The sequence below is a fragment of the Netta rufina genome (genome assembly GCF_964035555.1).
Source record: "Netta rufina genome assembly, chromosome: 2".
NCBI classification, from domain to species: Eukaryota; Metazoa; Chordata; class Aves; order Anseriformes; family Anatidae; genus Netta; species Netta rufina.
The window spans coordinates 155,082,416-155,110,258 of NC_140124.1; the positions used below are offsets into that span (position 1 = coordinate 155,082,416).

The following is a 27,843-nucleotide window of genomic DNA, read 5'->3' on the forward strand; positions in this document are numbered from 1 at the left end:
TGTGGCATTCTTCTCACTGCCCCCAACCTCCTGCTTGTACCTGCCTTCTGCTTCTCACCTACTGTGATTTAAAAACAAAAGCAATGTTTAGTCTCCTTAGTTTACAGCATCTACAAAAGTCTTTCAACAGTTTCCAACAACAATTTCCCCTCTCCCACTGAAGGGAACACTCCTAAATCACTTGGCTTATGGTTGTTGAATGCTAGTTTTTTTTAATTAAAAAAAAAAATCTAAATTCTGATTAAGATGCTGAGTAACCCACTTGTATTTTCCTTCATTTCAGCTGAATTCTGCCCTCATCTAAAAGAGCACGCTCCTGGAAACTTTGAATTAATTTACACAACGTAATGTGGGATCATCGGCACTACTTACTGAGTTACAGAGCAACTCGGGTGAAGAATTTATTCTCGATTATCTCACTACTCTTTTGCCTATGGTGAAGAGAGAGATGAATAAAGACTCGGGTCCCGTAAGAGTTGGTTTTATGCCTAACAAGGTGGATAACAGACCTGCAAGTCTACGTGCACCATTAAGCTCTTGGGGGTATGCAAATGCCATGCTAGCGGGAAGAAACTCCAGAAGGACCTCACAAAATGAAGCAAGTTCCCAAAAAGTAGCAGATGTACTTCGACAGAGATGTGATGTAATGCATCTAGGGGAAAATTTTCTGAGCAATACCTCAATCACACTTACCACTTACACTTTCTGCAGCTCCAACTGCAGGAGGAAGTCTGAGTCACTGCTGACTGTTTTCTCTGAAATCACCAGCTCCAACAAGGGCAGGAGCCAACAACAACAACAAAAAAGCAGTAAAGCATTGTGTATCATTAGGAAGGGCACTGAAAACGTGGTACTTAAAGATGTTGTTATATCAAATGATAAGGAATCTTGCCTGTTTTGGCCTCTGCACCTGAGAAAATGCATAGTGGAGTTGGAGAAGGTTCAGGGAAGGGATGGAGCAGCTGCTGTGTGAGGACAGACAAAATAATCTGGGACCCTCCTGCTGGAAGGACATGAGACTCACAGAGTACAGCCACAGGTTACAAGCAAGGGTGAAAAGGAAAAAAAAGAGAAATTGCATCAATAAAGCACTGCTGCTCATCAAATCCTGCCAATGTGAGTAGTGGGAGGCATCTGAAGGAAGTGCTGGAGATGGCTTCATACAGATAAGAGCACAGCTAGCAGTGAGCTTCCTCGAGTGCCTGCACAGAGAGGTAGCCTCAGTGAGCTCCAAGGGACTGGAACATCCACACACTGGTTAAACAGCATCTTTTTTTGTCACTGAAGCATGACGCTGGGCTGCAGGATCACCAGTCTCATCCAGCAGGATTGTTCATGGTCCTGAACTCCCCACCACGGCTCTGTGCAGATGAAGGGCACCCACAAGCTTTAGGGTTAACCTGGAGAGATACCTATTGAACTGGAAGCACTATCTGGAGGGTAGGTCAGCTGCATTATAGGAATGATCTTATATTTTTGTGGCTTAAGCACAAACGCATCTCCTTTTGCTATAACTCTGAACAAGCCCAGGAAACTTTAAAACTGCTTCAGATGTTTAAGGAGGGACATCTGTGTGCTGGCAGTGGTTCAGATATAACAGGAGTGTCTCCAGCACTGACCTGTGATCACGTAATCCTGGTGGAAATCCTGTGACATTTTTATGAACTGACCAATTCAGGCCCTCAGGCAAGCTTAGGGAAAACAGCAGACTTGTACTCTACACACACCTACCTCTCCCCTCCTCATCTGTACTACAGAGAGTTTCTTCTTGAAAGCAATGGGTTTAGTGTAACCTTTTCTTTTTAAACATAGGCTTGACGGTGCCTGCTATGATTAAAATTCCCTCCCATGTCATTTAACATGATGGACTCGTGACATGCAGTGTTCCAGCACAAGTCACCCGCATTTTCAAAAGGTGACAGGATTTCGTAATTCTTGTGCTAAAATACAAACCAGCACTGCATGCCAGAACAGCTGCTGCAGGTATTACAGGAACTCAGTACAAGTATGGAGATGCTTCGGAAGAAAAATAATATATTTTGGGGTACAGAAATGAACACCAAGGTCACAACAAGAATGGAAGACAGAAGTATTTCAAGGCAGGAAACTCAAAAATAATTCCGCCAGAGCCAGAGATCCCAGAAAACAATGTATAAGAATATCCTTACAAGAACAAGAAAACAGTAATTAAGAAGATTTAGAGTAAAAGACCAACAACAGAAAAAAAACAACACTTAAAATTTATTTTCTGAATACCGGAATGGTAATTTGCAAGCCTTTTTTCTTCTTTTTGGGAAAAGACTTAAATTCTTCGAAAGTTGGGAGAGTCACTTCCTTTCATGTTCCACCACTGTAAAATTATGCTGTTTCCATGGCTATGGCCCACACACGGATTCCATTGTTACGGCAGTTTTCCTGAAGCTAGAATTAAAGTTACAGGACTTTGGAGTGAAAGAAGGCTGAAGGAAATCAATGCAAGTGGCACTGAGGGAAGGAGAAGTAAAAAAAAAAAAAATAAATAAATTTAAGAGACAATGTTTCAGTGAAAGAACACACACACAGCAGTTTGTCAGGAGTTTAACAGCTTAGCATCTCTGCTCATGCATCGTACCTACCTAAAAAGGGCTGTTGTGTAGTTAATGCATGAAAAGACCAACTTACCTAGTGCCAAAAATTAAGAGTTTGATTCATTTCAGTGGGATTCCTGCAAGCCATTCAAAGGAGGTTTGACAGCAGCTGCAAAAGTTTTGCTCTGTACAGAAGCCTGCTCCAATGCAGGAAATTAAATCTATTTTAATGAGAATACCGATGCTTACTTAGCTTGAGGGTGATGCTATGGACAGAGAAAACCTTAGCTACACTTCAAGCTGATTCTCAAAGCGAAGCGTAACAGCTCTACAATGAATGGGCAGTTCCACAAGCACATGGTTTAAGGCATTTGCAGTGGGAAATCGCTCCTGCAGTGAGACAGAACAGCTTTAAGGTCCCAACAACAGACAAAACAACAGGGAACTGAAGGCAGCCTACTCAGTGTGCCAGACAGGCTCCCAATAAATTTACCACCACAGGAGTAAGGATGAATCCTTCAATGTTATTTCAGCAAGTCTTAGCACTTCTTACTAGGGACACAGATACAAACCTTCAAACTACTTTGCTGTTCAGAGGCATAACATGCTGCAAGGTGCAATGCTGGTGTTATAAAATATATATAAGAAGCTTTCTGAGACCTAGATCACAAAGAAAGGGAGGTTCTTTCAAGAACCATCTAGGTTAAATTATTTGTCAGAGACTAGACAACATACGGTAATATTTTTCTTGTTAATTTTCATTATTATTTCTATTGTTAGACAAACATACATTATTATTTTAAGCCAAAAAGGCAGAGATCCCAAAGAGGTGAAACAAATAAAGATGGCAAATCAGGAAATAATAAAAGAATAGTCTGAGATATAGACTCTGCATTCATTTAAAACATAAAACCATTTGGGGGCAGCTATGTTTAATAATAACTGCATTGGCATAGGTTGGTTCCCCCTTCATGTAAGGAGGATGCTAGGGAGAAGTTTTTCCTCTAGCTTCAGCTCTGCTTCTGTCACCTTTTATACAGTTTTCCAGCTGGAAAAGAAATGGAGGAGAAATTAAGACAGCAAAAGAAAAAAAAAAAAAGATGACAGGTGAGGTAGGGAGGACCTACACGCAGAGCAACGTGACGAGAAAATACACACATTCGCCAGGACAAAGACACCAAGAGATGACTGATGAAAACTAGATTAGGAAGAAGAAAAGGGGTGTGGGGGGGGAACAAGGCTGCAGCCAGAAGGATTTCAGTACACAACACGAGACAGGCTTTCTTCTCCTAATTGGCTCTGTCATGTAGCTGTCGGAAAGCGATGCTCGAAAGCCGCTGTTGTTCGTGTCAAAGGAAAACCCCCAACACGTCTGTTCTTGGCAAGAACACGATCAAATGAGAGCCCCAGTTGGCTTGACAAAACACTACACACGTGTGGCTTCCATCTTCTGTTTGCAGCAACTTCCACACATGGCCCTTACTCACACCAGCCAAGTGAGCAAGCCCATTTATTTCTAATAAAATGCACCCTTAGTCTAGCGTGCATGATTAATGGGTTCTCATAGCCACGAGCCCACTGAAAAAACTTCAGCTTGGCATCATTAAGATGCTATCGGTCCTGAAAATGCAATTGAAGATGGTATTTCTCCCTTTAATCTGCCGCGTTACTTAATCAATTTCAATGCGCAGTAAAAAGTTAATTTGACAAAATTGGATGCGTTATTTCGCTCTGCCTCTGGCATGAAGCAGATTAAGACCACCAGAAATACTTGCAGAAAGATTCAAGACTCACTACCAGATAAACATCAGACACGCCACAGACTCTGCATTCTGTAGACTCAATCCTGGGTCTACAAAAGCTGTGGGTTTTTTGGGTTGACGCTGTAATTACCTCCCCAGCAGCTAACTCAGACTGCGCCTCCTACACAAGCCACGATTGCAATATTTCAAGTCAAATACAATATTTGATGCCATGCAGACTCCGCTGACATTAGGGAGATGGAACAAGGACGAAGACAACTCTTAGTTTATATATATTTTATTTCTCCCATGTAGGTTCCAGGCCTCAGCAAGTTGGCTAAACGCATGGCTCAGAACTGAACGAGTTCCAGATCCAAATCCCTGTTGTCTCAGGTAAGAATCAGCTTGCAATCCTCCCCAAAAACCTATCAAGGGGGGATTTAATCTGATTATCCCCCAAAACACTGAAAGCCCTGCTGCTATCTGTATGATGAAGCAGACGCTTCTGCCTTTGGTGCTGTCAGACTGATTTCCCTCACAAATAATGAACAGGCCAACCTGAAGGGCAGCAGCAGGGAGAGGAATCCTGATGGAGGACTGTTCATGGAAAACGTTCATTATTTTCTTCTATAAAAATCTCTACAATCCCTACATAACTCCAACTTACCTTATATTGAGAACTATTGAAGTACTAGAGTGTTATAGGCCTACTTAAAATTGACTGTCTACCAGAGTTGTGTATTTAGACTTGATTTTGAAGAAAAAACACGTCTTTGAAACTTTCAGAACTCAGAAGTTTCTGAATACTTTTCATCTAGTATTCAAAAAAACAGGAAATTCAAAAAAAAAAAATTACTATTTCTGAAGTTCTGAAGTTACTTAGTCAAATATTTCACTAACAGCTTTTCTCCCTTTGTGCACAGGGATCATACAGTGTACACACTCATACAATTATGTCTTTCTTGAACTTGCTTAGTTGATATGTAAAATGCAATACTAATGCTGGTCATATACACTGCTGACGTATAATGATTCCTTATTAGCAAGCAAATTAACTAGAACACACACTGGCATCAAGAAGGAGATCATGTCTTCCTTGAAGGATAAATAGAGAAGGGCTGCAGATCTGAATTATATAAGCACGCTGGGTACAGCCATGTGTAGGTTGGTCGTGGTGAACAAGTGTTTTCTACACAAAGATAGAAATTCAAGACTGCAAAGAAGCATACAGAAAAGGTGTGTGCTTTCTCCTCAGCAACGAGGGATGAAAGACAACACAACGTTCATCTTCCCTACCACACAATACGATGTGTAGGAAATGAAAGGTTTTATTGTGGCTGCTACATCAAGAAAAAACAGTGATAAGACTTTTAAATTCTTCACTAATGTTATACTTTATTGGTTATCCCATCACTGGTCGCCTATAAAAAAAAAAACCAAACAACCAGCCAACCATCAAACAACATAAGAAGAATAACCACAGCTCGCATCTTCCTAACAAGGACAAGCTATTCAAGGAGCTCTAAAAAGCTTTTCCTTTTCAATTAATTAGTAAATTAACTAGTTGAATAGCTAATTACAGAAGCATAATAAAGGAATAATGGAATAATTAATTAATAATGCAAGAAAGACCAGCAAGAGAATCTATTCAGCTTTCTCTGCTCCTTACCCAGCTTTGTCACTTGGATGCCACCAAATCTCACCAGCAGCAAGAAGGAAGAATTACACCTGCTCACAGCAATTATGAAGAACAGAATGACAATTGTTTCACACATGTTTAACCTTGGCAACATTTAAAAAAGGTACTTTTCCTTTTTGCTACATCATGATCTGCTTTTTTGCATTATCACATACGAAATGCTATTTATTCCTAGCAGATTAAAGTATTTCAAAGACTTAAAAATACCTGCACTCTATGGAGGATAGGAGAGTACATAGTACGTACGCCAGGTTTATTAAAAATTAAATTTCAGTAAATATTGAAGCAGCCTTGAGGACATCAAGATCTCTTCTCTTCAACCCTCCCTTTCTGACTTTGCAGTGAAGGCACCCTAAAAGTCATCCTAAGGAAAATCATTCAAGTTCAAGCTTGAAACATAAATAAGAAAATGGTTTAAAGGTCCAAATTAAAAACCTTATTAAATTTCCCAGTAATTATTACCCCCCAAAACCCACACATTTTCAATGCAAGCTCTTTCAAGATCCAGTCAAGCTCAGAGTGAACATGAACTTGAATTTGCTGAGAACTGCTGAGCTGTGCTGGCACAAAGCTGTCCGGCTACAGCAAGAGGAGAGCAGTACTTCAGGAGCCCCTGAACGCATCCACCTTCTGCTGGTATGCAGGAAGAGAGAAAACTAAAGAACTACAGCGTATACTTACTCTAGTGTTAGCTCTGCTAGAGTTGATATTTATTTCATCGTTCTGCAAATTAAGCATTTTTGACAGCACAAAGGAATTTCAGGCTGCGTACACTAACAATATCTCGCAGAACTGGAGTTGAAATAATTTCTACTTTGTATTTCTCTGTCACAGCACCACACAGGAAAAAAAAAAAAAGCCCAAGTTGTTAATAACAGGATACAGAAAGCTAGAACAAACAAGGAAGCTCAGAATGAAAGCATTATTTTCGGTCTAAGTCACAGGGATGTTAACCCTGCTGCCACATGAATGCAGTCGAAGGGAAGTCCATCTACCTCCTCCTCAATTCCTGAGTCACGAGGCCAGAAGGAACCTTAGGGAGCCTCTCCTTCTGCCCACAGGACACAAAGACCTTGGTTAGAAGGCTTTGGGGTAAGACAAGCAACACTGACCTGCAGGAGAGCAGAGCACAACATTTCCCATCGCCGTAGCGGATCCGGCAGTCAGCGCCTGCAGGCATTCCCCAGCACATCCAGCAAGGCTGGAATCAGCAGAATCTTTTCGAACAAATTCACACGCAGCCCAGTGCAATTAATTACACGTCTCCCTGAAAAACCTACAGCCTGAAACCAATATCCTACAAGTTCTCTATTAACCCGTCTTACACCTCTAGCTGGTACTGCTTGAAGCACGCAATCCTGAGGCTTTCCCTTCCTGAGAATTGTTCTAAAACCAGCAACTCTTGCTTGTTATTTCCTCCTCCTCCTGTCCCACTGCACAAATCACCCTTTGCTTGTGTCTAGAGTGGATCAGATGAGTGCACCAAACATGCAGGCACCAACACGGAGCCATACAAATCCTATTCCATCGCTCGTCTTTGTAAAATTTCAGGCTTATTCTTGCTTCACCAGTAGTCAAGTCCTGTTCATTTCATTTATGGTGGATTTTTTTTTTTAAATACAATGAAGGAAAACTGAAAATGTCTGAAAAAAGTCTCCAAATTAAAAAAAAAAAAAAAACACACAGACTAAGATGCAAATGAATGGCACAGAATAGTGCTTAACAGGATAGCTCAGACCACAAGAGCTTCTCACATGTTTCCAGCACAATTTTACTTTAAAACGGCTAACTACAGCATGTTTTAAATTGAGAAGCTGTTGTGAACAGATTAATAAAGGATTATTTCCAGCATAGTGTGTACTCACCACCACCACAGTAACCAGAATACCCTTCCCCTTGCTTCATGAGCATCTCCCCCCAGCTCACCTTCTCACTAGACATTGGATTTGGCTGGATGGCCGCATCCAGAAGGTTGTGGTCAGTGGCTCAGTCCACTCTTCTCACAGGTAACCAGTGATAGGACCAGAGGGAATGGCCTCAAGTTGTGCCAGGGAGGTTTGGGTTGGAAATGAGGAGACATTTCTGCTCAGCAAGAGCAGTCAGGCACTGGGATGGGTTGCCCAGGGAGGTGGTGGAGTCACCGTCCCTGGGGGTGTTCAGGGAAAGGTTGGGCCTGGTGCTTAGGGACATGGTTTAGTGGTGACATTGGTGGTAGGGGATGGTCGCAAGGGTGACCAGAGGGTCCCCGTCCATTCCCAAACCATTCAGCTGGTGGGACAGCTGCTGGCCTGAGACCAACAGCTCTGCTCAGCCGCTTGGAAGCTTCTGCCACTGCGCTCAATTTGGCAAGAACCAGCTTATGGTCAGAAAGAACATGAAAGATGAAAACAGAGGTGGTATGAAGTGCAAGCCTAATTATTTAGGAAAGCAAGCTATTTAATAATTTATTTTACTTGTAAGTATAATATTTTAGATGTACATACATATATATTCATTCTATAATAAATAATATAGAAAGAACAGCATGGAGCCAGGAGTTGGACTCAATGATCCTTGTGAGTCTCCTCAAATCCAGGATATTCAAGGATAGTGATTCTATGATTCTCAAGAACAAGACCATGAAGAGAAGGGAAACGTGATGTCACAGCTGGTACAGACCTTGACTTTAAGTAGTTTCATCCTGTCCAAAAGTGTTTCTGTGCACAGAAGGGCATCACCTGCTACAAGTTACCTTGGCTTATCCCAATGATGCACAATTACAACTGACTACCTTAAACTCATTTAAGTCACCTCAGAAAAAGCAATACAAAAAAAAAACAAACTGTTTTTTCCAACAGATTTTTCTAATGAAGACATCTTCGCATCTGTCTGTAGACAATCAGTGATGTCAGCAGGCTTGGAAGTGAAATGCAGCTCTAAAATCCAAAGTATACAAAATAATTAGACCCTAAGCTTTATTTTAGGAACACCTAAGCTTTATCTATCTGACCTGCATCCAGCATATCTATTTCTGGAAAATTTAAAGAAAAACTATTTTCTTGTTTGGCAACCCCCATTCTACCTGCTCAAGAACTGAGACAACCTGATTGCGTTACATTAACTTTTACCTTAATTTTTATAGCCCATTTAAGTCAGAGACAAGAGCTTTGGGTAGCACGCGGCTCTTCTCAGCTGCTGCCTTCTGCCAGGCAGAGTTCCTGGGGGGCTTTTTAATTTTATGGCATGACCAAGACCCGGTGGACCTCCACCCCAGCACCCCGTAAAGACAGGTCTGTCTTCAAATGCAAGGCAAGCAACAGCAGCATTGATTAAGAGCAAGACAAGAACATGCATCAAAATATTTTAAGGATCAACACAAGATTAAAATCACTCATGTGGCCTCATACAACAGCCCCCCAAATGTATTATTATTATTTTAGGGATAAAGCCTCATTAAAAAATGGCAGATGACAATTGTTTAATTCATGTTTGTAAGCGAAGAGAGGGAGACTCAGCTAGCACAAACCTATGTCGGGAACATTTGTGCACCGGATTGCAGCTCTGATTACTAGCTAAATACCAAAATCTGTGATGGAAAGCTCCAAAAAATTGAGATCTGATTTCTGAATTTTCTGGGAAACTGAACTTCATGAGATAGACAGTATGAATGACAAGGGAGGCATTTCCAAGTACGTTTCATGCAAGTACCATCAGTGTCACTTTAGAAAGCTGGTTAGCAGTTGCCTATTTCTTATTTTCTCCTGTCCTTTTACCTCCCCCTCCATATTTACACCAAACCTTTTCTGAAAGCAACTTTCAGAGCAAAACCAAGCTAGACTCACATCACTGCAATCAGTAGCACCCATGAACTGCAGCTGTAAAACAGAAAGCAGTTTGTAATTAAGATGTCTGGCTTACAGAAGCACCACTGTGTATTAAAGTATGGAGTTAAAGATCAATTAACCACAATTCAGGAGTGCCTTTAAGCTTAAAAACAGCAACGCATAAAATCAATATTTCATTTGCAGCCAGCACAGGATTGAATAATATTAGGAGAGATTATCTACAAAGCATGCATATTATATCAATAATGAAATAAAAGCCAGTGTGCATTATACATTGTTAAAAGCAGGGGATATTTAAAGAAAAAAGACTGAAATACAGTCTGTAAACAACCACCCGTTTAAGTTATAAACAGCACATACATGCCACTAATTGCATGCTCCGAAACTCCAAAAACAAATTTTTCCTCCTACTTCTTTTTCTGCTACAGGGAGAACAACAAGCACGGATAGATTTCCTTGTCCTCAGGCTGCTCACATCCCCAGCTGCCCCCCTCCTTCAAATTTCTGCATTCTTCTGAAATTTGAGAGCTCTCAGACAAATCAGGACATGCCCTCGCTCCCAAACACGTTTCAGGCAATTTCAATAAGAGGTAAAAGAAAGAATAAAATCCCATCAAAATTACCATAATTTCAAGAACAGGCTGCCTATGACCTCAATTAAGTCATCGAGCAGCAGTACAGAAAATAGGGGTGCTGCAGAGGTGAAAACCCAGATTAACTGAAATCAGGTTTGCTGCAATCTTCCAGTGCTGCCACTTGACTCGGAGAAAAATTACAGCTCTACCATACACAAAAGCACCAAGTGTTTTGTTCAAATTCTATAGCCTTCTAATACCTCTCGTGAAAGCAAAAATTCTAGACCAGAGACCAAGTATTGGACCTCTCCTATAAATTGCTTTTCAAGTGTTCCCAGGTTCCTGCAATTTTCTCTTGAAGAAACTACTTTGAAGAAAGGGAAAGAAGTTCATCCTAAAGTAACAAATGGGAAGCAAACTCCAACCAACTCACCCAAATAATGTAGAAATCAATTTTTCCTAACAAAAGCAGCAGTTCTGATGCAAATCTAATTATTGATTTATTTTCTTTAAAAACGCAAAATCGATGAGCAACTTGAATGAAGGGATGATGTAATCTTGTACCTAAAAAGAGATGAGCATTCTGATGCATTGCAACCTTCCCTCCCCGCCTTAATAGTTCTGCACTTTGCCCACTATTTAAAACTTTGGGGATACAAAACTTGCATTAGAAAAGTGTTAATGTGGAAGGAATAACCGTAGTTCAGTATTCGTGCCTTGCAGCTCCTTTTAAATCCACGGTGCTCCACTCCATGTAGCCACCACAGATTTTCTTTGTATGAGAATACCTTCAAGTGGGAGGTTTAGAAAAGCTAAAGCAGCATCTTCTGACCCACATTACTCATCCTGCTGGAATACAGTTATCAGAGCGATGGCAGCAGCATCCTGTGCAGGTCCTTCTGCTATCATTGCTATGGATACAGATACCATCGGTACATTAAGCAATGCAACTCACTGGGTTCCTTCTGTCCTTCTCTCTCCTTTCCAGCATTTACTTACTTTATGTCTCCAAAGCTAAGTTTCTGTTAACAAAAGAAATGTCAAAAAGTACGAATTTCTTGTATTAGTATCAGGATTCTGTCTTTTTTTTTTGTCATTTTTAGTATACAACTTTTATTCTTCCTTTTCCTTCAAGAAGTAGGAAAGTAACTGGTGTGAGAATCTCACACCATACACATACATTTCCGCACATTCCACATTAAAAATAAAAAGCACCAATCTTTCAGGTAGCTTTGCTTGGCTCCTCTTCAAACTTTATTAACAGGAAACCTCGGAACCGAAGCCCAGATCAACTCCATCCCCCAAATGTCCAAGTCTTCATTGACTACTTATACAAATACAAAACCTCCTGGAGAAAGTGGGCCTCAAAAAAACCACGTCTCTCCCCAAAAGATGTAGAGAACACCCTGTTTAGGGTCACATCTGTTCAACAGATTCAAGCAACTAGCTGCCTTGAAGAGCAGAGCATAGAGCTAGGAATGACCCAAAGCAAAGCACGGGCAAACGCATGCAAGCCAATGGCCATGAAGGGGCACAAATCCATTTGGACTGGCACAACCACAAGCACACAAACCTGCAAAGTGAAAAAAGAAGGCTATTCTGTCAAATTTTATCCTCATATGTAGATTTGTATTCATCCAACAGGATAAAAGACCAACTTACTACTTTGCTCTCCTCAATGCAAGGATGACTTTGAGATGCACAACAGCCTAGTCTCACCTATGAAGACTTGTAATTCAAGACTTCTTTTAGGAGAAATTAGTCTTTAGAACTAGCCCTATCCCCCCAAAAAATTAACATCCTCATTTCCTGTTTTCAATCTAATTTAAGGTATTAAACAAGGATTAGAACATAGCCTCTAACACCATGCAAAAAGGAGGTGCAAGTTAATATCCCGTTTGTTTTTCAAAGAGCAAAAAGTTATTTTGGAGAGGTCTGTAAAGTGAATTATTCACCATAAGAAACCAACTCAAACGCATATGAAAGATGGTTTGTATGAGTCAGCATACATTAAAGGCAGATGAGCACAACCTGGATTGTCCTGCTTAAAATAGCTATGACACAATACCGTTCAGACTCCCAGCACCATGACAATAAACAAAACAACATCAGAAGACCTCCAAAGATAGGAGAAAGTCAAAAATTTTGAGTGTTAATATTACTAGAAAAAGCCTACCATTCCTTTTGGACATTTCTCTTGCTTAAGTCATTTAAGAATAAAGAAATGGGCTGAAAGGAAAGGACTCTGTGTTCACAGCTACCCAAATTTCTTAACACCTACCGAGATACCGTCAGGCTTTTGTTGTCCCATCCTGGAAGTTAAGCCAACTGTAGTGATCCTGGGAGAGAGAAATGATGGCACGACCACCTGCTTACAGTAAACACAAATATAACCTGGAATGCCAAACTTGGAGCCCTCTTGACAACCGTGACTTTTTAAGTGCCCTTTTCCTTTCCACGTGCCCGATACCATTATACTAAAATAAGAAATGACCTTTTGTTTTCAGCAGCAACCTCGGTGGGTGATTTAAAGGCTGCACCTTTCACAATACAGCTGTGAGCAGGTTCCACATGTCCTTAGGGGCAGTATTTTAGCAATACCTGGAATAGCCATTGATCGTAACACTGTTAGGTTATCCCTCTTTGTCCTCTTGGTAAAGAGCATTGTAATCTAATTTAATGCGTTCATTTATGGGCTCGGTTATAGACTGCTACCCTGTTATGGTCTTCTCACGTCCTCTCATTCTCCTTAATAAGGAAACACTGCACAAGCTGCACGAGTCCAGAATCCTGCCCAGGGAATTCGAGTTGCTTGCTGTACATCTTGCCAGAGAACAAAAAAAAAAAGTACAAATTAATAGCTTCCAGTAAGAAGGAAACACAAGAATTCACATCGCTTCTGACGGTCATCTACTCTATTCCTGAGCTAGCAGCATGCGTGACTAGCACACGATGTAATCAAAAAGAAATCACAATTTCTGCCAAATCTTGCTACTGTAAGTGGATTTCATTACATTAATTCAAGCACGTGAAAACAGAGCAATATTTCCACTAACTGTGGCCAACACTTCTGGTCTACAAATCCATCAGCCTACGACTCCATTGCTTAGTCCGAACATCTAAATGGAGATGGTTAGCAGCACAAGGATGGGAAATAGGAGAAAGCTTTTTTTAAGTATATTCTACTCAATTATAAGCTTAGCCAAACTCAAAGCATTTTGTTTCACGAGAAACTAGCAGCCAAAGAATTAGGATGCATTAGGAAGAATTAGGAAACTCAAGGTCCCGAAGAAATAAGAGAATTATCAAAGTTATCTTCACGTTCCTAGGCATAAAGGGGAGTCAGGCTGATTTGAAAGGATTCGCTGAATTTGAAAGAAACTGGCTGTTCACTTAGAATGGTTTTGTCTCTTACAGACACATGAGAGGACATAATTTTCACCTAGGTAGGAATAGCAAACCATGCATATCCAAAATGAGATCACCAGCAGGACAGTAATTCCACGGAACATAATCTGGGGGCTTCAGTCAATCAAAAGTGAACAAGAACCAGGGCAACTACTGAGGGAAGGGGGAAAAATAAGAGTCAATTATTACTCTAGGACTTAAGAAAAAGGGATGCCTTTTTCATGAGGAAAGACTTCAATTTATACAATGCTGAAAAGGATTTGGCTAGAACATTGGGTCCAGTTTCCATGTCCAGCACGGCCCAATATTTATAAACCCTGGATATCTTGAAGGATGAAATTCTCAGCATCTCGGGCACTGCTAACACACACATCTCAGGAAGCATACTCAAGACTGCTTCTACTCAGAGGAGCTCTCCAAGAGCATCTGCCAGGAAATAACGTAGATTTTTTCCTTTACTACCAAGTCTACAACAAAATCCCTGGCTTGCCACTTGCTGGGCCTGCTGCCTATCAAGCTAACCAGTATTTGCCCCATCACACAGTATTTTATGACTTGTCAGTACATTTGTGTCCACTAGTTTTCCTTCCCTTGTATTTGGTATGTGTATTTGGTCGAGGACACTCGTTACCCTTTGTGCTGCAACTACAACTCCAGATGCTAAACCATTCACAAACAGTACCAGGAAAGGCAACGGGAAGCCTGGCATGCCAAACTAAGTTTATAGGTTAAAACAGATATTTTCAAGCCTTGGAAAGATCACGGTCTGGTTTGAATTCGGGTCTTTTTGATGCTCTCCAAAACTCTTCAAGTTTTCTTTTTACAAGCACACTATCCAAGGTGCACTCAAAGCCTGATGCTGAGTTGATCCACTGAATGTCTGAAGCTTGGACATCCCGTAGGGTTAAAGTCCACCAACCAGCAATGCAAAGCACATCATCATCAGTTTGTCCAAGAATGTCTGAGCGAATGACTCAGAATATCCTGCTGCTTTCAGAAGCTTTCCTAGACCAGTGTCAGCCCGGGGCATTTCCTGCAGCAAGTAACAGCCAGTACGGATTTTTTAACCTCTTCAGCCAAAAACAGTATCAAAGGACAATTAGCCATGATCAGCTAGGTAAGTGTTCTTACAGAAACAGCTACAGCAAACCTTACTGCGTCCCCAAGAGTGACACATCTATTTTTAGAGAAGTGGTAAATACACTACTGGGGTGGAGCAGAATAACCAGAGGGGACCAGAATTACTTTGCCTTTTAAGACAAGGAAATGGATTACATCCACCTTCATTACAAGTACAAATAGGAGCCTGCTGCCACAATAGCTAAGCACTGGAGTCATTCTGAAAAACGTGTGCAGGCACGCTTGACTTCAGATACTCTGCCTGATGTGAGCAGGTCAGCGTGGTTACACAAATCCAGACAGGTACTTACTTGCAGGGCTGGGATTAAGAAAAAATTAGTGGCCCCAAGACAAGCAGCAGCATTTATTTTGTGAAGAGGTTTCAGCGTTTATTTTGTGAAAAAGATCTCGGCATTTCCAAGCTGAAATAGTGCTGCAGTGGACAGGCTGATGCCCTGATGGATGTTTAACCAAGCCAGTCATTCGGAAATCTGTAATTTAAACAGTCTGGAAAGTTACAACAGCAGCGTTACAAGGCTATTCCTGGCATTGTCAGGATGTACTCCTACAGATCCATCCAAGTTGTGCTACAAAGGAACACTATTTATAGACTCACAAGCATTATTTTCTGCTGCATACTTCCCTACTCACACTTAGCAGAAGAGCTAGCAGGCAAAACAAACCATTCGTTTTGGTGTCCTGAAGACCTTTTGGCACCTCCAGAGGGAAGATGAAAAACCCTACCTCATTCCACCTTGGTAATGTATTCCCAGGTAATCCAGACAGGCTGAGGTTTTATTAAACTCCACTGAGAGATGAGACAAATATGGAGAAAGCACTTAAATTTATTTCCTCCCAGCCCACTTACTTCCATGTATAAAACAACAGTTGCTCTGGGGACACACTCAGGAACAGCAGCAACCCTGAGCAAAGGCTTGGAGAGAGAGCTGAGGAAGGCATTAAGCATCACACAGCATGGATCGTGTTTGTTAAATTCAAGGTCATTGCTTCCAACGCTGTGCATAGTGAGGGCTCTGATGACGTCTGCCAATATGGATCAAGAACAAAAAGGATCCAGCCAGAGCTGAGAACACTTTCTACACCACACCACCAGTCAACCCAAGCACACTTGTGAACCCAGCCTGCTTGGAAGAGTTCAAAGTTGACTACAAACTTAGTGGAAGACTAAATCTTTCCTCAATGGCCCCAGAAGAATAAATCAATCAGTGAGCCCAGCAAAATTCCACTTTCGGAAGCCAGGAGGAGCTATAAGCACATAGGTGTTATTGGCTCGAAGCACTATACATTAATTAATTACCTTGACACTTAAATGATAGTGGTTATTCCTTAGAGCTTGAGCTGCAAACTGAAATCTTTGGAAGCAGCTTTTATATCAAGAAGGGAGTCTTTAATTCTACAAATTGGAACATGATTCCAAAGCAAAACACCCAAAAATATAGAGAAAACATGGATATATTTAGATTTTATAAGAGAAACTGCAAGAAATAACTAAGAATCCTTCTTTATCAGTCTACCACACTGCTTTTAAACAAATAACGTTAAAGGTACAACAAGGTTGCTTATTAAATACTAGTTTAATTCAAATTAAGGTAAAAAGATTTAAAAGCTGGAAAGCATCCAGTGCCACTTGCAGTAGGGATATAATGAGGAGAACATTTTTTGAGTTGCTTTTTAGGTGGAAGTGCTAGCACCACCTACTGCCACTGGCTGTCCATCATCTTTGAAAAGGAACACACAACATAAACCCATACCTGTGCCAATTCAGTGCATGAAGACTTGCCTGAGGCATAAATCAGTTATAAAGCCAAACTGCTGCTCATAATCCCTCCTCCTTGATACACGTCTTCTACATTTGCTAATAAATAATCCGAGTAAATAAGGAGCATCAGGAAGAAGACAAAGCTTCACGAGCTGAAGCAATTAGTGTCATCTGCACATTCAGGTTTCTGGATGATGTTAACAGAGTCATTTGGTTCAGCTTTCCACAGTCACCACGTGTTTCTCTTTCAGACACGTGTTTCTCTTTCAGACACGTGCCTTGATACCCTGGGGGTTAAATACAGAACTGACAAGTACTCTCAGGTGCTGTTCAAGTCAGTGAGAGATCTGCTTTGAATGCAAATTTTTAAGTGCTACAACAACAAAAAACCGCATGTCTGAGAAGGGAGAGAAAATCAAATTATGTGATCCTAAATTCTGTGACTCCATCCAGCACATGTACTAACCAGGATGTAAAATGAAAGGGTAAAGCAGACACTGCCACTGCAAATTTAGCACAAAAAAAAGCCATTCAGTCAGAGAAGGGCTCAAAAACTGCAGAAAATAGACAAAATATGGTTGGGTACCAAATGAGGTGTGGAACGAAACGCATGATTGTGTACGTAAAGAGTATCGTGGAACACGGTAGGAGCTTAAATTCTGACAACTTGAATACATAGCTCACAGTAATGGTCTTTAACATAGCAGGAGATCCGGTACTGGAAGTGTCACTGCAGTATTTGCACATATAACACATTTCCAAGAAGTAAGGAGTGCTAATCTCTTCCTCCTAGCAAATCCCCAGCCAGGAAACAAACACACATACTTCAGTGTTAACCTCACGAATCAGAAATACTCGCAATTTACATTTAATATCTCTTGCTGTTTTTTTCTTACTTGCCATTACACTTTAAAACCTTGTTACTCACAAGGCTGCTTTCCTCTCAAGCCTTATCTAGGAAGGTACTGCAAGTTATTTACCTAACAAACTCATAAATACTTAGTTGTCATGGTTTTACCAGGATATGACTCACTTCAATCCTTTACAGACTATGTATTCCAAAGAACAAATGGCTTCGGTTCACAACACATACAAGTGTGCTTTTTGCCCGTGACATCACGACAGTAGTAGCTGTTCCTTTTAAAAGGTCAAACAAAAGGAAGAGGCGTAAGAAAACCTGAAATCACAGGGCTGAAAAACTCAAGAGGCGGGTGCCCTGTTTTGTGAGCCCCTCCCCTTTGTTTTCTGTATTTCCCATATTATTAACTTTTTTTTTTTTTTTTTTTTTTTAACATGAGAGATTATGTCTGGAATTCCTTCTGAACCATAATTCAGATTCAGCTTTATATATAAAGACAACAAATTTTGGTCTTAATTGAAAAAAGTACAAGCGGAGATGCCTTTTTTCTTTCTTTTTTTTAAATTATTTTTCCCCAAACTAAAGTGTTTCACGTTTTTCCAGTTTAAGTGACAAAACTGAGACTTGCTAGTTTTTAAGCTATTCCATTTATCCCTTGGAGCAATGAAAGTTTTTTCCCTGAGGAATTCCATCTAGTAATTGTATAGTAAGTACATACAAGCAGCATCCCCAACCAGAAGAGGGAAGGAATGAATTAGAAAGAAGTAATTAGTCGCCATCAACTTAAAAATTTAAGAAAGGCTAGCATGCACACCGCTCATGGAATAACAAATTATGCAAAAAAAAGCTACTGAAGATTAAAAGGTATCTATGACTACAAATTTAGACAGTCATGAGACAATAAGTGACCCTCTGTTTCCCAAAGATGAAAATACAGAGATCCAGGAGAGCTTTTTTATATACCAGAGGCAATACACCAGTTGAACTGCAAGGTAAGTCTGAAGTCCCCCTAGGGACCTAGTCCATATGTAAAACACTAGCCACATCTCCTTTGCTACCAAGTATATTCTAGCCCAAGCAAGGAGAATACTAATTTTGTCTAAAAAAGGTGATATAATTTTTAAAGAAGGTTCTCCATATCAAGAAATTATACACAAGTGCTCCTGAAGTGGCAAGAGATGAGTTTTGTTACGTGCCAAAGCCTGAGCTACAGGAAATAAAGATAAATCTTGTAATGCAAGCTCACAAAGCAGCAACTACAGAGAACGCTGGAGAAAGCAATCATGGAAAAAATTAAAAATGGATCCAGCAAATTCTTCTAGCTACATTCAGATGAACGAATATTCTAAACATCCACACATGTCAGCAGCATAAAAGCAGAAGTCAGAAAAACTCCAAGCACACCGAGTAATAAAATTGAAGTTTGCAAATATAACCATTGACTTTGGGAAAGGCAAATCAGAAGGGATCAAAAGTAATAATAATTTAAAAAAGAGTCCTCCAGTACAAAGAATACTGTGCTTACCCAAATTCTCTGCTCCTGCTTATAGCCCAACTACTTAAGATTAGGTCAAGTCCCCCTACAGTGAAGATTTTGCCTAAGACAAGCTTTTATATACTACAGAAAATAACATAAAACCATTACCATTTTGTTTCAGAGCCAGGATGTCAGTCTGGCCAGCCAATTTCCAGCTAAGCAATTGTGGTAGGTGAGAAGACACCTTACAAATTCCTCCCAAGCACAATAAATTCCTGTGCGTGCCTATACCTCGGTACTCAGGCTGAATGGAAAGAGCACAAAGGGGCTATCAGGAAGTCAGAAAAAGGCCAGTTTTAAAATACTCAGGTAAAAAAACACACCAAGAAACTCTATTTAATGCGACCGTTCAAAACTCAAGATTTTCGGCAATAATTACAGGAGAGTAACAAAACCAGAAGAACAAAAAATACTCAATTTGGAGCATTTTATCCACCATACAGCCTTGTAAGAGCAAAATCATGAGCTGTTCTACCTACCTTAAGTAGACTTTCCAGCTCTCAGCAGTAGGTGCTCAACGTAAGATGAAACATGAAATCTGAAACGAACAATTAGAGTTGATTAGGTTATTTCCTTAACATCAAAGCAGACCAATATCCCATAGAAGCAGAACACAGCTAAGTGATGTTCTTGTATGAGGACAAGATAATTTAATTCTCCACTGAAATGGAGAAGAGTAGGTACCCCACATCACAAGTTATTCACCTGCAAGCCCTTAGGAAGACCCCAGAAATACAGTGGGAGAAGCCAGGAGGCTTACATTTGAACTGAAAATAGACACCTTACAAAGCAAGCTGCCATCCATGTCATAGGTTTCATACATTCAGAACTTAATTAATTGGATGGCATTGATATTTTGAGGAGTGGAAGGGGTTAAAGGATTCTGAAGTGAACTTTTAATCTAGCTAACATACATTGAACGGTAAAAACAAAGCAGCAAGTACTAAAAATTTTGATCAGTGATATAAAAACAACGACAGCAGCATCCAAATCTAGAATTAAAGAGTGCTTTCCTGAAAGAAAAAAGCACATGGGGGAGGACCTAGTGAAAAGCATTTATTGCCCCAGGGTATGTGCATCACGGGACAGCCAAGCCATTTTTTAGCTGAAGTAACGAATACACGCAGATACAGCTCAAAATACACATACAAGACTGTCCAGAAAGAATTGTGGTTTTTTTTTGTTTTGTTTTTGTTTTTTATTTTTCTTTTTAAAGGAAATGCTTAAACTGAAAGAACTCCTTGAAGCTGAGTAATCTGCAGAGTTTTTTTTTTTTTTTCTGTTTTGCTGGTGTTTTTTTTTTTTTTTTTTTTTTTTTTTGCTCTTTTGCCTTTTGAACGAACGCGTGCTGCAGGGACAACGGCGGTACTGAGCAGAGAGAAATCAATTTTTAAGGACTGTTTCTGAACCTTTATTCACCTTAGCTACTTAAGCTATTTCACACACAAAGGCCACCGAAAGATTTCCGCAAGACAAACTAACACACAACAAAAAAAATACTAAAAAGAGACTGCAAAGGAGCTTGTATTTTTTTTAAATAAGAAAACAGCACACAAATCCCCCTTCAAGTAGTAATCTATGATATAATAAATTGAAAAAAAAAATGAGAAAATCAAACTACTTGCAGTTTCTACATGAACAGCCACAAGAATTTCAGTGTCTGGCCACGTGCATGGTAAGGGAGAGCAAGATGTGCTGCCTCTTCCTCACCCCATTTACACGTGCTGGCTAAGAGCACTTTGCAGAACTCAGGTCTGAATTTTAACCTTTCCCTCCAAAACCGGTGTGCCTACGTTAAAAATTAAGCAAGAAGCTGCCATGAGGGAATAGGGAACGTGGCCAGGCCGGTGTAAACCCAGCAGTGTGCTGACTGCGTGCAGTGATGCACAGCGTGCCTGGTGCAACTCACATTTTTGCTCCTTCTGATGCAGCATTTCCCCAGGAAAGGCGTCTCACCTGGTACCAGGATGGCAGAGGGGAGATGTTCCTTCCCCTCCACAGATTCTCACCCCCTACCCATCAAACAGCAGAAGCAAAAACCCTACTCACCTACTCCTAGCACCTGTTTTTCCCCCAGCAAGAGCAGAACAGCAACCAGCTACCCCTAAACACCAACTGTAAAGTCAGCACAGCATCTGTCGAGGCAGCCAGCTGCCCCATCACCTCCTCCAGACTGAGTGGCAAACGACAGCTTTCCCCAGCCTCGTGTCTGCCCGGAGTATTTTTAGGGAATTAGTCATGATTTGAGACAAGTTGTGGGAACACCAACGACGAACACAATGGGAGTGACATCACGACGAGTTTTTTACATCCTCTACGAAAAGGGAAATTCCTCACGAGACTGTTCCGCAGACTGAGAAGCCCGTGCAAGTATTGATTTGCTTTAAGAAAGACTCTCTCCGATATGGCAAAAGCTACTTTTAACTTCCAAGGCTGATAGTAATGACCTTTCTCCGCTCTGGGAAATTACGTCAACGGTATCCGTAAAGCATTTGTTAAAAGAATCGTGTGTAATGCTTGGGAGGTGCTCACAAACATCCTCAAAAATGCACCGAACGCAAATACCAGAAAAATATCATTTTAATTGCTTAGGCATCAATAAATGTAGACACTTAGGAGCATACCAGACTCTTCGCACAGGTTATCCCATTGATTTTCTGCTGTCACTGCTGCTTTCTGGTCTGCTTCGTACGCTGCTTTGCTTTAGGAAGCAAGAGGTGATGAGATCCCTTCTGTGCTCAGCTCAGTTTCCACCAGTTTTAAGTCTTTTAAAAAGTGTCCCTCAGTCTCATTCTGGCTGGGGTAAACACTGAAAACTCCTCAAGTGGCCAATATGAGACATAAAAGTGGTTTGGGTTGATCGAAATGCAGCGCTTGGATTTCAACTTTAAAAGAGAACCCATGAATTTTTACCAAAACGGTTTCCTTAAAACAACATAAAAGCACAGCAAATGTATCTGCTGTGAAAATATTAGGACAGAACTTTCCATGGATTTGGGAATTTCTCTGCCTTTCTCCCCAGGGGAAGACTCTCAATAAACTGATGATATTTAAGCATTAAGTTTAACACGCTTGTTTTGGGTGGAAAACCATTCCTCTTTACACTTCTAACTGGCTAAAAATCTTCCATTTGCTCCACTTTTGCTTACTTTTTTCTTTTTAAAATGTTTTATCTATTACTGTCTTACCTCGTTTTCCTCTTTAAAAACACCCACAACTCAACTTGCTTTTTCTATTAAAATTTCATCTTATTTGGGGATCTAAACCTCCAAATGCCCTGCCTGAAACTTTAGGTTTTGTCTGCCAGTCTCTCTCCAGCTCAACCTCTTGACCAAACACACTACTAAAAACAAACTAATTGGTAACATTCAAGAAAAAATAAATCTTAAAAACATCTTTTAGGTGTAGAATTCAACCCTTATGCTTCCTTGAACCTTCCAACAACCCATTACCCCAAGCCTGACAAAACTAATGATGGACCACTACCGACCAGCATCACCGATTTATCTCTCCTTCTACCTCTGATCTGCAACAGCTGAGCAAATTTTGGCACGATGCCACATTTTTTTATCCTTATACATAAAGCATTTATAGCCTTACAACAACCAGAACTGGTCTCTGATGATGCTGTTTGGCACTACTCTAAGTTACAGGACAGCTCCACAATCATGCCAGATGGAAAAGATTTCAAGAGCTACGCCAGCGCAAGGAAAGAGCAGCAACGCTGATTTCTGGACACAAGCAACACTTGCTTTATTAAAGATCAGTCTTTTTTATTAGAGATGAGTCTTAGTTATCATAGTTTTGTGATATTATTCTTGCTAGTTATATGGTACGTACGGGTTTTTGGATGCCCTCCTGGACCTTGTGTTAACAGCTGTACACGCACAGCTCCTCCACGCCTGGAGCAGTAAGGGCAATGGACCTGCCTGGAGCAGCAAAAGAATTTGTGTTTCAGGGTAATTAGTGTACAAGGTACAAGCACTAACTTGATCTTCATGCTGTTTGTGGCTCGGGCAGCAGAAGAATCCAGTCCTTCACGAGGATTTGGAGTGGACTTGTTGGACCCAAAGCATGTCAGCACAGGACGTGGTGCTGTGGCCACTCAGCCCCACCACCAGCTGCTCAGCACAGACACGCACCAGCTCGTCAGAGCCATTATTTGGGGGACAAAGGGCAAATTTGTGTAAGAACTCACATCCCAGCGTATTAAAGCTGCCACAAACCAAAGGAGCCCATACCTGCTATCGGCTCTTATCCCTAAGAGCCATCACACATCAGCCATGCAGATTAACAGCTTCAAGAGGAAGGGATCAAAGCCCACGGGCTTTACGTGCATTTATTTTCCTAACGTGCTGCAGCCCTCACCCTCTGCTCTCTGACCTTTTCCTTGCTGGAGTACAACCAATGCTCCTGTTCCCCCTTCCAGCTACAGCGCAAATCCTTTTGCAACAGCCTTTGAAAGAACTTGAGAGGAAGGATCTCAATGCAATCCCCATTTATCTTCAAAAAAAAAAAGAAGATAAATACATTACAGAACTCCAAAGTTTGTTTCCTAGGAAGGGAAGCTCCTGCGCTCAATGCTCTGCTCAGATTATGAAGCAGTTGAAAGGTTTTGTTTGCCTTTAAGGGAAGAAAAAGCTGATTCAGTTGTAAAACGAAGCCAGTGATACACACTCCTGTCCTACAAATTGCCTCTCCTCTTTCACTGAAAGCAGAGCAAGGCACAAACCCAGCTGCTGGAAGCCCCGAACAGCACGAGACGAGCAGCACAAAGGAACTCACCCCCTTCTAAAGCTGAATCAGTGGAGGCTTTGTAGCCTGTGCCACAGCTAAACTTTCATTTAAATCCTCGTCGGAGAGTTCATCTTCTGTGCTGCACACCATCGCCTTCAAACAGCGCCTGATCTCCTTAATAAATCAAGAGCATTTCTTTATTTCGTGGAGGTAATGAACTTCAGGGAAGAAGGTAATGACAGGCAGAAAACTAAAGCTCATTTCTTATTTAATTAAAAGTACAGGCACAAACCCTGGGCAGGGGATGGAAGAGAGGCACGTTGGGTGTTATGACCCTCTCCTTTCAACTCCACTCTTTGACTAAGTTTTATAGGAGCAATGACTCCATTGTTTCCTTCCATATCCTAAGAAATACAAGTAATAAACTCCATCTAATATTCACAAAGCCACCAAGAAACAAGTCAGAACATTCCCACAGCAGAAACAAATGCCATATATCCCCACACCATTTCTCTTAACATCAATCCTTAATCTGTGCCTTAAAAATAGAAATAAAAAGAATACGATTCACTTGTAGAAATCTATTTTTTCTGAATATTGACAAATTAATATACCCAAAACTCCTTATGTACATGTGCATTGTGCAATATACTGCAGCACTGCTTCTCCTCCTCCTTGGAGGTGATATTTCCCCACCCCAAAACCACACAGCTTACAAATGCAACGATAAACAAGCCCACGTAAATCAGAGATTAATATTAGATTGCCCTAATAATGAAGATTCAGCGTGACTGGGTGCTTTTATAAGTTGATTAAGCAGAACTTAATACAAGTGATTAGGAAGAGGCTTCCCCCTTGGCTCCACGTCACCTTTTTATTGTTGAAATCCCTGCCAGATCACCAGGCCATGCATCACACAAGGGAACACGTTGAGCTCTGCTCCTTAGTTTGAAGGCTCCCTGAAAGCTCAGGTGTAGCACTAGAAGAGTAATTCATGCAGATTCCACCTCTAAATTTCAACTTCAGGTTCAAAAATCTATTAGATCAATGAGCTTACTCTTTATTTTCACGAGGAACACTTCGAAGGTGCCATCACTGCTAGTTTCCAGCAAAGGCTGTAGCAAATACAGACAGCTCGCAGACCATGCTGCAGTTTCTCTCTACACACTCTTGCACTAAGGATCACTTCATTCTGTTTCCCAATCTCAGCAGTTCCTTGCTCCTTCCTTGACAAAATGCCGGGAAATATTTTGACTTGCTTTAAAACAGATTCACGTAAGTTACAATTAAGAGGAAGCCTACTGGTGCAACTTCAAAATGCAAGCCATCGCATTAAGGAGTGAAAGATGAAGTGTTCAGGGTTTCCAGACTACTCTTCTGAAATAAAGACTCAGTTTATTAGCATGCAATAAAATTTACTCATTAAATAAAGCACGATACCAAAAAGAATGAGAGAAATTGTCCAAGAGCACTCTACTGATTGCTCCTGCGGTTTAGCAGCCTGGTGCTTGCACTTTCCTGGAATTTGTAGAGGTACAACCAAAGCAAGCTGATTGTTGCGGGGTCAGTAACCAGTTTGCAGTTCTGTTTGTCCAGCCATATCCAGGTGACACACGCATTTACAGAAAAGCACGACCATTTCATTTATGGAAGGGATCTTCTCTCCTTCTTCTGAGCTCTGAAACAGCACTGCACAAAGAAAACACAAGATGCTTTGCTGCAACAGTTCTACCCCAAAGCTGCAAAGTAGCAGGAGAAGACTTGCTAAAGAGCTCAGAGAAAGCTACGAGTTGCTGGGGTTACTGTCAACTACATTGACCACCAGTGTAAACATGGAAATAACAAACCCCATGGTTGTTACCTATTCCTGTCACCAAAATCAGGGACTTGAGCGTGTCTCGTCAATCTGCTGCTCCTGAGGTAGGGATAAACGGCATCTCCTTTCTCACAGGTGCCTAGTTTGTTCTTAGATACCATCAGTGACAAGAGCCTGCTCCCTAATCTATTCCAATGCTAATGTATGGGAATAGCTTTAGAATACAAGGAGAGAAAGCATCAACACCTTACTCTGTTCCATTTTTATACATCTTACACTTCAGCCATCTGGTCAGCTACTGAAGGCGTCCAAAAGGGAGGAAAACCCTTTCTTGCTGCAAAGTGCCCCAAACGAACACAGCATTTTCCCTCCATCCCACCAATATTGGATTCGGTTGGTTGATTATTCCAAGTGTTCAGCCCTTGAGACATCATAGGAGAGCACATCTGTCTTTGCCACACTACAAAAAAAGGTGATAAACTGAGAACTAACACACATCCAGGCGCACTCGGCTTTTGCAGAACTCGAAAAGCATGCTTGAAGTGGACACTTGAACAACAAAATTCAGAATGCACTCAGAGTAGGAGAGAGGCACCAAAACAAGTAGAGAAAACAGCCAGCTTCCCGATTTTTATAAACTAAAATGAAAATGAAAAGATGGTTCATAAACCAACTGGGATCTAGAAACCTCTAGGATATGGTGCTTAAGCCTGATGTAGAAAATGAGAACTGATAAAAATCAGAGTTACTTCTCCATTAACAACATTCCTGTAATGGTGCTGTTAACAGAAGGATGAGAACAGAAACTATGACTTGTAATATTTGAAAAAAAAAAAGAAAAAAAAAAGAAAAAAAAAAAACAAACTTTACTGAGAGCAACAGAAACTTACAAGTCAGCACACAAAGGTTTCCTGGCTGAAAGCTAGCAATAGAAAAATCCAGTTTAAAAAGTTAATATAGAGCTTTGAGATTAAAGCCCTCCAACTTGTGTTGTGTTTTTTTTTCTCCCCATATACGTAATATCAACCTGCTTTTGTTCCTATTTGTTAAATAAAACACGAAGTGGTTCTAAGTCAGGCGTTGTGAAAGGATAACAAGTACACTGACAAATGTGAATTTATTGAGATGGCCATGTCAGGGCTCTTGCCAAGCAGTAAGAGCACCTTAACAGACCAGCTTTCACCCAAATTCATGGTGAGGGGTATTTCAACCCCTCTGACAGAAAGCACTCCAGAATCACCATGAGTTTATATGCCAGCAGACGAAGTCGAAGCATAGCAGCACCCTTATTTTAAGCAGGACCAAACAACAGCACAGAAATTCAATCAGTTCAGCCAACATCAGATGAAAAAAAAATAAGCCAGAGAAGAGGTAGAGAAAAAAAACCTCACCTCCTGACTTTTAGTGCTGTGGTTTTATCAGTGCTTGCTATCTCCTTCCACCAGTGGTTAGCAAAAGCAGCGCTATCAGGAGCCTTAGCAAGCACTGGCAAGAACACAAGAACACCTCGCTCACGTTCTGGAACTGGCCAGGGGAGGGCACGAGGAAAGGGAGATAAGGGCTAAAGCAAAACAAAACATGTACTGAGTTTAAATCTCTACACGGAGTATGTTCAAGCAGCTCTGGAGGTACCTGTTGCAGACGTTTCTTTCGTACGCCACTGCCTAGATCATCAGATCGACTGTGAGGAAATATCCCTGCCTTCAGCAGCTGCTGCTACAACGGAGCTTCAGTGAAGAACAGCAAACAGGATGAAGGAGACTGCTAAAACCTGAAATAAAAGCGGGCATAAAAGGACCACGAGAGCGTTCAGCCCCAAGCAAAAGGCATTTCTGCCTGAAGAAAAGCGTCTTAGAAACGGGAGAAATAAAAAGTTGGGAGACAGCTTGGTGAGCTGAACAGGAATGAAAAGGAACTGTGCTCCTTTAAAACACTAACTTCATTTTTCCCCTTTATGTACTTAACCTTTACTGGAGAAAAAGCAGGCTCCAGTGCTCTAAACCAGCCCACAAAGGGACAAAGAAGGAAACCACGAACACACACCTATGTAAAAACATGAGAATGGGACTAGACTACATGCTTTCACTCTGCATTTCACAGAATTTAAGAAGTTGTCTGAGGTCAGTAAGAGGAAATTCTCTTTTAAAGATCATCAGGCATGGGAATTTATGAGAAGTCTG

At 41.0% G+C, this 27,843-nt stretch overlaps 1 protein-coding gene across 3 annotated transcripts in view; it reads right to left on the bottom strand.

The window, feature by feature from the left end:
* The window catches only part of PTK2 (protein tyrosine kinase 2), a 191,577-nt gene that overhangs the window by 157,535 nt on the left and 6,199 nt on the right, over positions 1 to 27,843 (bottom strand). For 2 of the 3 annotated variants that reach the window (XM_084282052.1, XM_084282050.1), the window contains exon 2: positions 19,590 to 19,648. The gene's annotated coding sequence lies outside the window, so the exon portion shown is untranslated. Of the gene's footprint in view, positions 1 to 19,589; positions 19,649 to 22,950; positions 23,040 to 27,843 lie in introns of all 3 variants that reach the window. The other variant, XM_084282051.1, reaches the window with a different exon arrangement.